Source organism: Mobula hypostoma, chromosome 6 (genome assembly GCF_963921235.1).
Source record: "Mobula hypostoma chromosome 6, sMobHyp1.1, whole genome shotgun sequence".
In the NCBI taxonomy this organism is placed as follows: Eukaryota; Metazoa; Chordata; class Chondrichthyes; order Myliobatiformes; family Myliobatidae; genus Mobula; species Mobula hypostoma.
Genome location: NC_086102.1, coordinates 68,490,598 through 68,503,654, shown reverse-complemented (window position 1 = coordinate 68,503,654; position 13,057 = coordinate 68,490,598). Strand labels below are relative to the sequence as shown.

Here is a 13,057-nt window from a genome sequence, read left to right as displayed (position 1 = left end):
TAGACGATGTTATGCCTCTGCACTTCAGATTTTATCTAAATTTACCATTGCTGCCCTCCCCAAAAGTAACCGCCATTTAATTTTGTGGCTGCAGTTACCATCTATGGAAATCTTTGAACCGAGGTAGACAAAATCCGTCACTGCTTCCATTTCCTTTCCATTTATTACTATGGAGTTAATAGGGCTGGTCGACATAATCTTGGCTTTCTTAATATCGAGCAACAAGCCAGCTTTTGCACTTCCTTCTTTCATTTTGACTAGAAACTTCCTCAGATCCTCCTCACTTTCAGCCATCAGAGTAGTATCATCTGTATATCAGAGGTTGTTAATATTTTGTCCGGCAATTTTGATTCCAACGTTTGAGTCCTCTTGACCAGCATTCCTCATGATGTGTTCAGCATATAGATCAAATAAGTAGAGTGACAGTATGCAGCCTTGTCATGCTCCTTTCCCAATCTTGAACCAGTTTGTTGTTCCGTGTTCAGTTTTAACTTTGTTTCTTGATCTTTGTAGAAGTTTCTCATAAGCCAGATCAGAAGTTTGGCTGTACCCCATTTTTTTAAGGATTTGCCATAGTTTATTATGGTCTACACTGTCAAAGGCCTTAGAGTAGTCAATAAAATATAAATACTTTTCTGAAATTCCGTCAATTTCTCCATTATCCAGCAATTTGGTCCCTGGTGCCCCTGCCTCTTCTAAAACTAGCTTGTACATCTGGCAGTTCTCATTCCATATATTGCTGGAGTCTTGCTTGCATGATATTTAGCATTACCTTGCTAGTATGTGAAATTAGTGAAATTATTTGGTAATTTGATTAACATTTCCCTTCTTGGGAATTGGGATATAAACTGATCTTTTCTAGTCTAAAGGTTGGGTTTTCCAGATTCGCTGGCAAATTGCATGCAACACCTTTACAGCACTTTTACACTTTTTAAACAATTCAACTGGAATCATGTTGCATCCTGTGGCCTTATTATTGGCGACGTTTTCTATCGCCCATTCGACTTCGCTTTCCAGAATGTCCGGCTCTAGATCGATGAGGGAGTCATTGCAGGTGTCTTCGCTGTTGGAATCTTTCCTATAGAATTCTTCAGTGAATTCCTGCCCTCTCTTTTTGATGTTTTCTTCTTCTGTAAGGTCCTTCCTTTCTTTGTCTTTTACTATACTCATTTTTGAATGAAATGTTCCTTTGATTTCTCTAATCTTCTTGAATAGATCTCGTTTTCCAATTCTGTTGGCTTTTTCAGCTTCTTTGCATCGCTCCTTTAAGTAAGTTTCTTTATCTTCCCTTGCTATCTTCTTGAACTTTGCTTTCAGTTGGAGGTATTTGTTCCAATCTCCATTGGCCTTCTCTTCACTACTCAGCCACTTGTAGAGCCTCCGCAGAAAGCTATTTTGCTTTCCTGGTCTTCTTTTTGTTTGCAATATTTTTTTGTTGCCACCTCTTGTATAATGCTCCTTACTTCTATCCATAGTTCTTCTGGCTTTCTCCCTGTCAGGTTTAATGTATTGAATCTGTTCTTCACCTCCATGTCATATTCTTGAGGGATGCTATCAACATCAAACTTTGCTGGTACATTGGTTTTTCTAATGCTCTTCAGTTTCATTCTGAATATTGCAACAAGCAACTCATGGTCTGAGCCACAATCTGCTCCTGGTCTTGTTTTAGCTGACTGTATAGAGCATTTCTATCTCTGATTGCAGAGTATATAGTCAATCTGGTTTCGGTGTTGACCGTCTGGTGATGTCCATGTATAAAGCCACCTCTTAGGCTGTTGGAGGAGGGTATTTGCTATAACCAGAGAGTTAATTTGGCAAGATTCTACCTGTCAATGTCCTGCTTCATTTCTTACTCCAAGCCAAAGTTGCCCGTTACTCCAGGTGTTCTGTGATTGCCAACTTTGGCATTCCAGTCTCCAATGACAAATGTAACATCCTTTTTTTTTGGTGTCATATCCAGGAGGTGCTGCAGTTCTTCATAGAACTGAATAATTTCAACCTCTTTGGCATCTGTGGTTGGAGCATAAACTTGGATCACTGTAATGTTGAAAGGCTTGCCTTGAAGTCGTATTGCAATCATTCTATTATTTCTGGGGTTGTATCCAGTCACTGATTTTGATTACCTTTTTTTGACAATTAAAGCTACTCCATTCTTTCTGTAGGTTTCCTGCCCACAGCAGAAGATCTGGTAACTGTCTGATGTAAAATGACCCACTTCAGTTTGCTAATTCCCAATATGTCAATGTTTAGTCTTGCCACCTTGTTTTTGACCACATCTAGTTTACTTTGATACATGGATTTTACATTCCAAGTTCCAATGGTGTGTCGGTCCTTACAACATCGGACCTTCTTTTTATTTCCAGGCACATCAGCAGGTGGCTGTCCTTTTGGCTTTAATCCAGCCATGTCATTAGCTCTGGTACTACTCATACTTGTCGTCCGTTTTTCCACATTGGCATGTTGGGCACCTTCAGACCTGTGGGGCTCATCTTCCGAAGTCATGCTCATATATCTCTGGTTACTTTTATCCATAAGGTTTTCTTGGCAAATTACCGGAGTGGGTTGCCATTTCCTTCTCCGGTGGACCATGTTTAGTCTGACCTCTCTGCCATGACCTGTCCATCTTGAGTAGCTCCACATGGTATAGCTCATAGCGTCACTGAGATACACAAACCCTCATCACCATGACGAGGTAATGGGCCATGAGGAGGTTTATACTCACTGTAGTTTAGAAGAATGAAGGGGGATCTCATTGAAACCTATTGAATGTTGAAAAACCTAGATAGAGTGGATGTGGAGAAGATGTTTCTTATAGTGGAGGAATCTAGGACCAGAGGGCATAACCTCAGAATAGAGGAATGTTCATTTAGAATGGAGATGAGGAGGAATTTCTTTAGCCAGAGGGTTGTGAATAAGTGGAATTAATTGCCATAGGCGGCTGTGGAGGCCAGGTCATTGAGTGTATTTAAAGCAGAGATTGATAGATTATTGATTAATTAGGGAGTGAAAGGTTATGGAGAGAAGACAGGAGAATGGCGTCGAGAGGGAAATGGATCAGCTATGATCAAATGATGGAGCAAACTTGATGGGCCAAATGGCGTAATCCTGTTCCAATATCTTAAGCCACCAGATCTTAGCCTATCAAATGCTGGATCCTCTATCTCTCTAAACATTTGCATTTGCGGTGTCCACTTTATTAGGTGCACCTGTACATCTGCTTGTTAATGTAAATATCTAATCAGCCAATCATGTGGCAGCAATTCAATGTACAAAAGCATGCAGATATGCTCAGGAGGTTCGGTTGTTTCAGGCCAAACATCAAAATAGGGCAGAAGTGTGATCTAAATGACTTGACCATGGAATGATTGTTGGTGCCAGATGGGGTAGTTTGAGTGTCTCAGAAACTGCAGGTCTCAGATTTTCATGCACAACAGTCTCTAGGGTTTACAGAGAATTGTCACAATGGGGTGCTGGGAACGGACCCAAATGCAAGACACAGACACTGAAGTACAAGGAACAGGACTTGACTACAGTAGGGACATGACAGGATTCAGACCAGGAGCAGGTACAAGAATGCAGACTTGGGCTAGGGAAAGCGGGACCAGGGCTAGGAACCATGGACTAGGAGGCAAGTCTTGGACTCCGAGCCCGAGACTGGACAAGGACCCAGAACCTGGGCCTTGCCTTGGCCTCGGACCCCGGAACCAGGCAAGGACATGACATGGGGTTTGAGGCTGGGGTTTTGGGTCTTGAGCTTGGCTTGGGATCCTCGAGGCTTGGGGTCTTGGGTCTTGAGCTTGGCTTGGGATCCTCGAGGCTTGGGTTCTTGGAGCTTGGCTTGGTATCTTCAAGGCTTGGGGTCTCTGGTCTTGAGCTTGGCTTTGGATCCTCGAGGCTTGGGGTCTTGGGTCTTGAGCTTGGCTTGGGATCCTCGAGGCTTGGGTTCTTGGAGCTTGGCTTGGGATCCTCGAGGCTTGGGGTCTTGGGTCTTGAGGGCTAGGGATCCTCAAGGCTTGCGTTCTTGGAGCTTGGCTTGGGATCGTCGAGGCTAGGGATCTTGGAGCTTGGCTGTGGGATCGTCGAGGCTAGGGTTCTTGGAGCTTGGCTGTGGGATTGTTGAGGCTAGGGTTCTTGGAGCTTGGCTGCGGGATTGTCAAGGCTTGGGTTCTTGGAGCTTGGCTGCGGAATCGTCAAGGCTTGGGTTCTCGGAGCTCAGAGACAGACTGGGAACTAAACATCAACATAGAGCCGGGACTTATCCTTCGACAAGCCGGGACTCATCTTTGACACGACACTAACATGAGACAGGACAGAACATAGACATAGAGCCGGGACTTATCGGAAGACAAGCCGGGACTCAATTTCTCTGCACCAAGGTGGGACAGATCCATCTGTTGGGTAACGGCAGGACGGCCAGACCTACCCAACAGAAGCGAAGACAAGACAAGACATGTCCCCCCGCAGGGCAACGGCAAGACAGCCTGACTTACCCCACAGAGGCGAGGACAAGACAAGACAAGACATGACCCCCCGCGGGGCAATGGCAAGACGGCCTGACTTACCCCACGGAGGCAAGGACAAGAAGAGACAAACACCAAAGAACAACAGACAGTTCCATCTCTGCTCCGGGGTAGCTCCAAGTCTCAGTTCAGCCAGCAACCTCAGCTGGCTACAGTAACAGCCGGATCCCCACCTAGCTCGGAGTGTTGTTGAAAGTACCTTGTTAATGAGAGAGCTCAGAGGAAAATGGCCCGACTGGTTCAAGCTGACAAGAAGGTTACAACAACTCAAATAACCACACATTACAACAGTGGTGTGCAGAAGAGCATGTATGAATGCACAACATGTCAAACCTTGAAATGGATGGACTACAGCTGTCGTACACTGGATTCTACTCCTCTACTTAATAACGTGGTAACCAAGTATATGTTACATCTAGTCCTAGCATGTGTAATTGAATTAACTAATATCATGGGATGTCTAAGAATTGGTTTCCTCCTCAAGCTTATGACAGGTTGTGAATAGCATGAAACTAATCTAGTCAGTGTGTATCAATTGCTTCATTTCCAACCTGAGCTTATACTTGCACATTTAATTAAACATTAGATCAATGGGTGAATGTTAAGATTCTTTATTTGATAGCAACACATGAGAATAGCCGGTAAGAAAACAAAGTTATGCCATTCTTTTTATGGTTTATGAATGAAAAAATGAACAAAAATAAGGTAGCAATATTAGACAGAAAATGCAGAGCATGAGAAATTATTATTTCTGGGGCTCATCTTGCAAGTTTTAATTCATCCACTGTAACACAAATATCACAGTAAAATGGTATTCAATGTCAACATTATGAATGAGCTGTTTTTTATGTAGCAACAACAACTGATTACTTAGGGATGAATAGAACACAAAAGGCAGATAAATTTCAGTTTATTCATTTGCCTCCTCATCTGTTAAAGTTGAATCTGAATAAAACTCGGGAGACCAGCTTCTTGTAGTTACAACAATTTATTGTGCACCCTCCTGCAGGAGTTTGAGACCCAGTTGTCGAAGGGAAGGCAGGTAAGTACTGCCACCATCTGACAGGTGGGCTCACTTAGTCAGGTTACAGCCGTATATTTATACATTGTAAGCCCTATACATTACTGTTGCAATATGTTATTTGAACTGGTACGCCCACCAAGTCTATTGGTGCAAAACTTAATTATGTAGATAAGAGAGTCTGCTAAATCAAGGTTTAATTACAGATGGATGTACTGTCCAGTCCTTATCAGTTATTCCCCTTTGCTGGGCCTTGACTTAATTACAGGTGGATGTTCATTCCTGTCCTTATCGGTGAGTCCTCCTCCTCCTACTCAAACGAGGGTACAATGTACAATGTTACCAAATTCTCACTGTCTCTCTGCAAATCAAGGAGAACTGGTAATGAGCCTGTCTTAGCTAACTGCTGAAGACAGAGTTTACTTCAGTTCAGAAATTCCTATTCAGACTCAATTATTCCTTTAACCAGAGGTTACATAGGTTCAAAATGATTTTTTTTTCTATTCTCAATTCCTCACATCAACCAGATCTCAATCACCAGGAAAGTAACAGAAGAGGTCGTTGCCATGGCTACTCATTTAACAATAGTCTCATTCACATTCAACTCCTAGCCTGATTGCACATTTTGGCAAGCATGATCAAAACAAATGCTGAATTCCAGAGTTCAGGTGAAAGTGATGGTTCAAGACATTACCCAAAGAAATTCCTGTATCCATGTCCAAGCCCAATCATGCTCAGATGCCTGATCAATAACCTTCTGTCCATTATAAGATCAGTATTCACAAAAGATCGTAGGATGTTTAGTGTACCTGAATTTCTTTGGCATTGAAGGTGACAGGCCAAGTACTGGTAGATGGAATCAATATTAATTGGTGAACTGTGGTCAGCCTGGATGTGATGGGCCAAATGGCCAGTTTCCATGCAATTCAACTATGAGTCTTAAAGTGACTCCTCATAAGATTGAGAGCCAAGACCACAAACATGAATTCCTAAACTCAGGCCAGAATTAATAATAAGCAATGACCAATTTAACAGGGAATCGAATCATTTACACTTGATGACCAACAGCATTCCAATAAGTTGTTCCACTATCAACATCCTAAGAATCATCTTTGAAGAGAAACCCACTGCAATATGCCTATCACCACAATAGGTCAACGGCAGTCACATTCTCAATGGCTCTCCACACGGCTTTAGACCACCTAGACAACACAAACACCTATGTCAGGATGCTGTTCATCGACATTTAATACCATCATTCCCACAATCCTGATTGAGAAGTTGAAGAACCTGGGCCTTTGTACCTCCCTCTGCAATTGGATCCTCAACTTCCTAACCAGGAGGTCACAGTCTGTGCGGATTGGTGATAACATATCCTCCTCACTGACGATCAACACTGGCGCACCTCAGGGCTGTGTGCTTAGCCCACTGCTCTACTTAATATATACACATGACTGTGTGGCTAGGCATAGCTCAAATACCATCTACAAGTTTGCTGATGATACAACCATTGTTGGTAGAATCTCAGGTGGTGACAAGAGGGCATACAGGAGTGAGATATGCCAATTAGTGGAATGATGCCACAGCAACAACCTGGCACTCAACAACAGTAAGACGAAAGAGCTGATTGTGGGCTTCAGCAAAGGTAAGATGAAGGAACACATACCAAACCTGGCACTCAACATCAGTAAGACGAAAGAGCTGATTGTGGACTTCAGGAGGGGTAAGATGAAGGAACACATACCAATTCTCATAGAGGGATCAGAAGTGGAGAGAGTGAGCAGCTTCAAGTTCCTGGGTGTCAAGATTTCTGAGGATCTAACCTGGTCCCAACATATTGATGTAGTCATAAAAAAGGCAAGACAGTGGCTATACTTTATTAGGAGTTTGAAGAAATTTGGAATGTCAACAAATACACTCAAAACCTTCTATAGATGTACCGTGGAGAGCATTCTGACAGGCTGCATCACTGTCTGGTATGGAGGGGCTACTGCACAGGACCAAAAGAAGCTGCAGAAAGTTGTAAATCTAGTCAGCTCCATCTTGGGCACTAGACTACAAGGTACCCAGGACATCTTTCGGGAGCGGTGTCTCAGAAAGGCAGCGTCCATTATTAAGGACCTCCAGCACCCAAGGCTTTTCTCACTGTTAACCATCAGGTAGGAGATACTGAAGCCTGAAGGCACACACTCAGTGATTCAGGAGACAGCTTCTTCCCCTCTGCTATCCGATTCCTAAATGGACATTGAAGCCTTGGACACTACCTCACTTTTTAAAGTATACAGTATTTCTGTTTTTGCACATTTAAAAAAATCTATTCAATATATGTAATCGATTTACTTGTTTATTTATTATGTTTAATTTAATTTATTATCATTACCATTATTATTATTATTAGTTTCTCTCTCTGCTAGATTATGTATTGCATTGAACTACTGCTGCTAAGTCAACAAATTTCACGTCACATGCCAGTGATAATAAACCTGATTCTGATTCTGAACAGGCCTATCTGACAACTACTGTGGCTACAAGAGTAGGCTGGGCATTCTGAGAATATCCACAATCCTTTTTCTCGACTAACAGCCTGCTTATATGTAGAAACTCACTAGCTCTGTCATTATTTCTTCTCTACCCTACCACTGTCTTAATATCTTCTCAAATGATTACAATTTGCCTTATTCTCAACAACATTCAGATATCATAGACTGATGAATAAGTTCTCAGGATGGATGAGAAAATTAAGTGTGGAATTGGTAGATTTGAATCACAGCCCTAATTTACATAATTGTACAGTCAGGAGATAATGTGATAGAATGTTTACTGTAATGTATGTGAGTGTAGTAATATTCCACACATTTCTTATGGATTTAACATTTGCTAATGGCAATTACAGTTTGAATTACATAGAATTGGCAGCACTAATTATTAACTTTTGGTTTGTAAATTTAAGTATTGAGAAAACAGCAAGAATGTGCCGAGCTGGAAGCAGAACAAAATAAGATACATCCGGAGTAATAGGAATATTTGGCAGTACTGGAATTAAACATACATTTAAACTGTGACACATCCAATGAAGTCATTGTGTCCAAATTTTGTGGCTACCATTAACACATTAGTTGTAGTCTTGCATAATTAGTAACGATATATTATAATCATGTCTACAGAACAGGAACAGACCATGTTGACCCATTGACCTACTCTGGTATTTGTGATTTGCAATAAACATCCATATTTCCTGTGTTATCAGCAGTCATATTGCTTTATTCCTTGCAGGTGTCCCCAGCTTTCCCTTAAATGTTCTCTTTGTTTTCATTACTCTGCATTATTGCTAACTTTATATTCTAATGGCTCTAAGGAGACAGATCGAGATTCTGTGGACATAAAAAGGAAACTTGGGTGGTAGCTTGCCTCCCAGGTGCCAGGGTCAGCGATTTTTCTGAATGTGTCCACAATATCCTGAAAAGGGAGGGTGAACAGCCAGAAGTCGTGGTACATATTGGTACCAACAACATGGGTAGAATGAGGAGGTCCTGAGAAAAGAATACAGGGAGTTAGGAAGGAAGCTGAGAAGCAGGACCTCAAGGGTAGTAATCTCAGGATTGAAGCCTGTGCTGTGTGACAGTGACGATAGGAATAGAATGAGGTGCCAGATAAATGTGTGGCTGAAGAATTGGAGCAGGGGGCAGAGATTCAGATTTCTGGATTATTGGGAGCTCTTCTGGGGCTGGTGGAACCTGTACAAAGGGGATGGGTTGCACTTGATTTTGAGGCAGACCAATATGCTTGTGGGCAGGTTTGCTAGAGCTGTTGGGAGTGGTTTAAAATATTTGACAGGAGGACAGGAACCAGTATGATAGAGCTGAGGATGAGCCAACAGATTTACGAGTAGGTGATGTAATATGTAATATGAATGTAAGGAAGGACAAGCCAATGATTGGGTACAACTGTAGACAGAGCAAAGAGTTAAGTTGTACCACAGAGGCAAAAATCATAAGGACAAAGATTGCAGGACTGAAGGTGTTGTTTTTAAAAGTATGTAGCATTCGGAATAAGATGGACAAACTTGTGGCACAGTTAGAGAGCATTTTGGAGATAGTGATCATAATTCTATCTCCTTTACCATAGTATTGGAGAGGAATAGAAACAGATAAGTTAGGAAAGTGCTTAATTGAAGTAAGGGGAAATATGAAGATATCAGGCAGGAACTTGGAAGCATAAATTGGGAGCAGATGTTCTCAGGGAAATGTACAGCAGAAATGTGGCAAATGTTCAGGGGATATTTGTGTGGCGTTCTGCATAGGTACGTTCCAATAAGACAGGGAAAGGATGTTAGGGTACAGGAACCGTGGTGTACAAAGGCTGTTGTAAATCTAGTCAAGAAGAAAAGAAGAGCTTATGAGAGGTTCAAAAAACTAGGTATTGATAGGAATCTAGAAGATTATAAGGCTATCAGGAAGGAGTTTAAGAATGAAATTAGGAGAGCCAGAAGGGGCCAAGAGAAGGCCTTGGTGAGCAGGATTAAGGAAAACCCCAAGGCATTCTACAAGTATGTGAAGAGCAAGAGGATAAGGCATGAGAGAATAGGACCAATCAAGTGTGACAGTGGAAAAGTGTGTATGGAACCGAAGGAGGTAGCAGAGGTACTTAATGAATCCTTCAGTATTCACCATGGCTTGGCAATTGTAGGGACAACTTACAGCAGACTGAAAAGCTTGAGCATATAGACATTAAGAAAGAGGATGTGCTGGAGCTTTTGGAAAGCATCAAGTTGGATAAGTCACCGGGTGAGATATACCCCAGGCTACTGTGGGAAGCGAGGGAGGAGATTACTGAGCCTCTGGCAATAGGAACAGGAGAGGTTCCAGAGGATTGGAGGGTTACAAGTGTTGTTCCGTTATTCAAGAAAGAGAGTGGAGATAGCCCAGGAAATTATAGACCCGTGAGACTTACTTCAGTGGTTGGTAATTTGATGGAGAAGATCCTGAAAGGCAGGTCTTGCCTTACGAGCCTGATTGAATTTTTTGAGGATGTGACTAAACACATTAATGAAGGTAGAGCAGTGGATGTATTGTATATGCATTTCAGCAAGGCATTTGATAAAGTACCCCATGCAAGGCTTATTGAGAAAGTAACGAGGCATTGGATCCAAGGAGACGTTGCTTTGTGGATCCAGAACTAGCTTGCATACAGAAGGCAAAGAGTGTTGTCAACGGGTCACATTCTGCATGGAGGTTGGTGACCAGTGGTGTGCCTCAGGGATCTGTTCTGGGACCCCTTCTCTTTGTGATTTTTATACGTGACCTGGATAAGGAAGTGGAAGGATGGGTTAGTAAATTTGCTGATGACACAAAGGTTGGGGGTATTGTGGATAGTGCGGATGGCTGTCAGAGGTTATAGCAGGACATTGATAGGATGCAAAACTGGGCTGAGAGGTGGCAGATGGAGTTCAACCCAGCTAAGTGTGAGGTGGTTCATTTTGGTAGGTCAAATATGATGGCAGAATATAGCATTAATGGTAAGACTCTTGGCAGTGTGGAGGATCAGAAGGACCTCGAGGTCTGAGTCCATAGGACACTCAAATCTGCTAAGCAGGTGGACTCTGTGGTTAAGAAGGCATACAGTGCATTGGCCTTCATCAACTGTGGGATAGAGTTCAAGAGCCGGGAGGTAATGTTACAGCTATATAGGACCCTGGTCAGACCCCACTTGGAGTACTGTGTTGAGTTCTGGTCACCTCGCTACAGGAAGGATGTGTAAATTATAGAAAGGGTGCAGAGGAGATTTACAAGGATGTTGCCTGGATTGAGGCATATGCCTTATGAGAATAGATTGAGTGAACTCTGCCTTTTCTCCTTGGAGCGACGCAGGATGAGAGGTGAGCTGATAGAGGTGAATAAGATGACGAGAGGCATTGATCATGTGGATAGTCAGAGGCTTTTCCCCAGGGCTGAAATGGCTAACATGAGAGGACAGTTTTAAGGTGCTTGGAAGTAGGTACAGAGGAGATGTCAGGGGTAAGTTTTTTATGCAGGGTGTGGTGAGTGCGTGGAATGGGCTACCACCGACGGTGGTGGAGGCGGATACAATAGGATATTTTAAGAGGCTCCTAGATAGGTATATGGAGCTTTTAAAAATAGAGGTCTGTGGGTAACCTGAGGTAATTTCTAAAGTAAGTACGAAGCATTGTGGGCTGAAGGGCCTGTATTGTGCTGTGGTTTTTCTATGTTTCTATGAGATTGTATGGCATTGTGGGCATCACTGAGTCATGGCCAAAAGAAGGTCATAGTTGGGAGTTTAAGATCAAAGGATATACTTTGTACCAAAAGGACAGACAGGAAGGCATAGGTGGTGGTGTGGCTCTATTGGTAAGAAATGGAATTACATCTTTAGAAAGAGGTGACATAGGGTCAGAGAATGTTGAATGTTTGTGGGTGGAGTTAAGAAACTGCTAGGGTAAAAACCATTATGGGAATCATACATAGGCCTCCAAATAGTAGTGAAGATACGGGGTTGGGATTGCAAAGCTAGCCCGAAAGGGCACGTAATAAGGGTAATATCACAATTGTAATCGGGGATTGCAAGTGGATTGGGGAAATCAGGTTGATGTCAAATTGCAAGAGAGGGAACTTGTTGAATGCCTACAAGATGGCTTTTTAGAGCAGCTTGTGCTCGAGCCTACCAGGGGAAAGGCCATCTTAGATTTGGTGTTGTGTAATAACCCAGATTCTATTAGTCAGCTTAGTGTAAATGAACTCGTAGGAGGCAGTGATCATAATATGATTGAATTCATACTGCAATTTGAGAGGAGAAGCATAAGTCACATGTATTAGTATCACAATAGAATAAGGGGAATTACAGAGGCATGAGAGAGGAGCTTGCCCAGGTGGATTGGACGGGATACTGACAGGAATGACGGCAGAACAAGGGTGGCTGAAAATTCCGGTAATAGTTCAAAAGGCGCAGAATAGATATGTCCCACAGAAGAAGTTGTTCTCAAATGGCAGGTCTAAGCAACTGTGGCTGACAAGGGAAGGACTGCATAAAAGCCAAGGAAAAGGCATATGAGGTAGCAAGTGTGGTTTTGAAAAGAATTTAGAGAGCTAGGTAGAAAGCTGAGAAGCAGGACCTCCAGGGTAGTAATTTCTGGACTGCTGCCTCTGCCACATACCAGTGAGGGGAGAAACAGGCATATTAATGCTTGGCTGAGAAGCTGGTGCAGGAGGCAGGGCTGCAGGTTCTTGGATCATTGGGATCTGTTCTGGGGGAGGTATGATGTTCAAAGTGATGGGTTGCACCTGAACCCGAGGGGGACCAATATTCTTGCAGGCAGGGTTATTAGGAGCTGTTGTGGGAGGGTTTGAACTAATTTGGCAGCGGGTGGGAACTGGAGTGAGGGACTCAAGATAGGATGGATGGTGAAAAAGCAAAGATAACGTGCAGTCTGACTGTCAGGAAGGGCAGGCAGATGATAGGACAAACTTGCAGCCAGCAGGATGAGTATCAGTACATTAGGAAT

The 13,057-nt window shown here is 42.8% G+C and overlaps 1 pseudogene; it reads right to left on the bottom strand.

The window, feature by feature from the left end:
• Window positions 1-438: 438 nt before the first annotated feature.
• LOC134348718 (craniofacial development protein 2-like) lies at window positions 439-2,589 on the bottom strand (annotated as a pseudogene).
• Window positions 2,590-13,057: the final 10,468 nt, after the last annotated feature.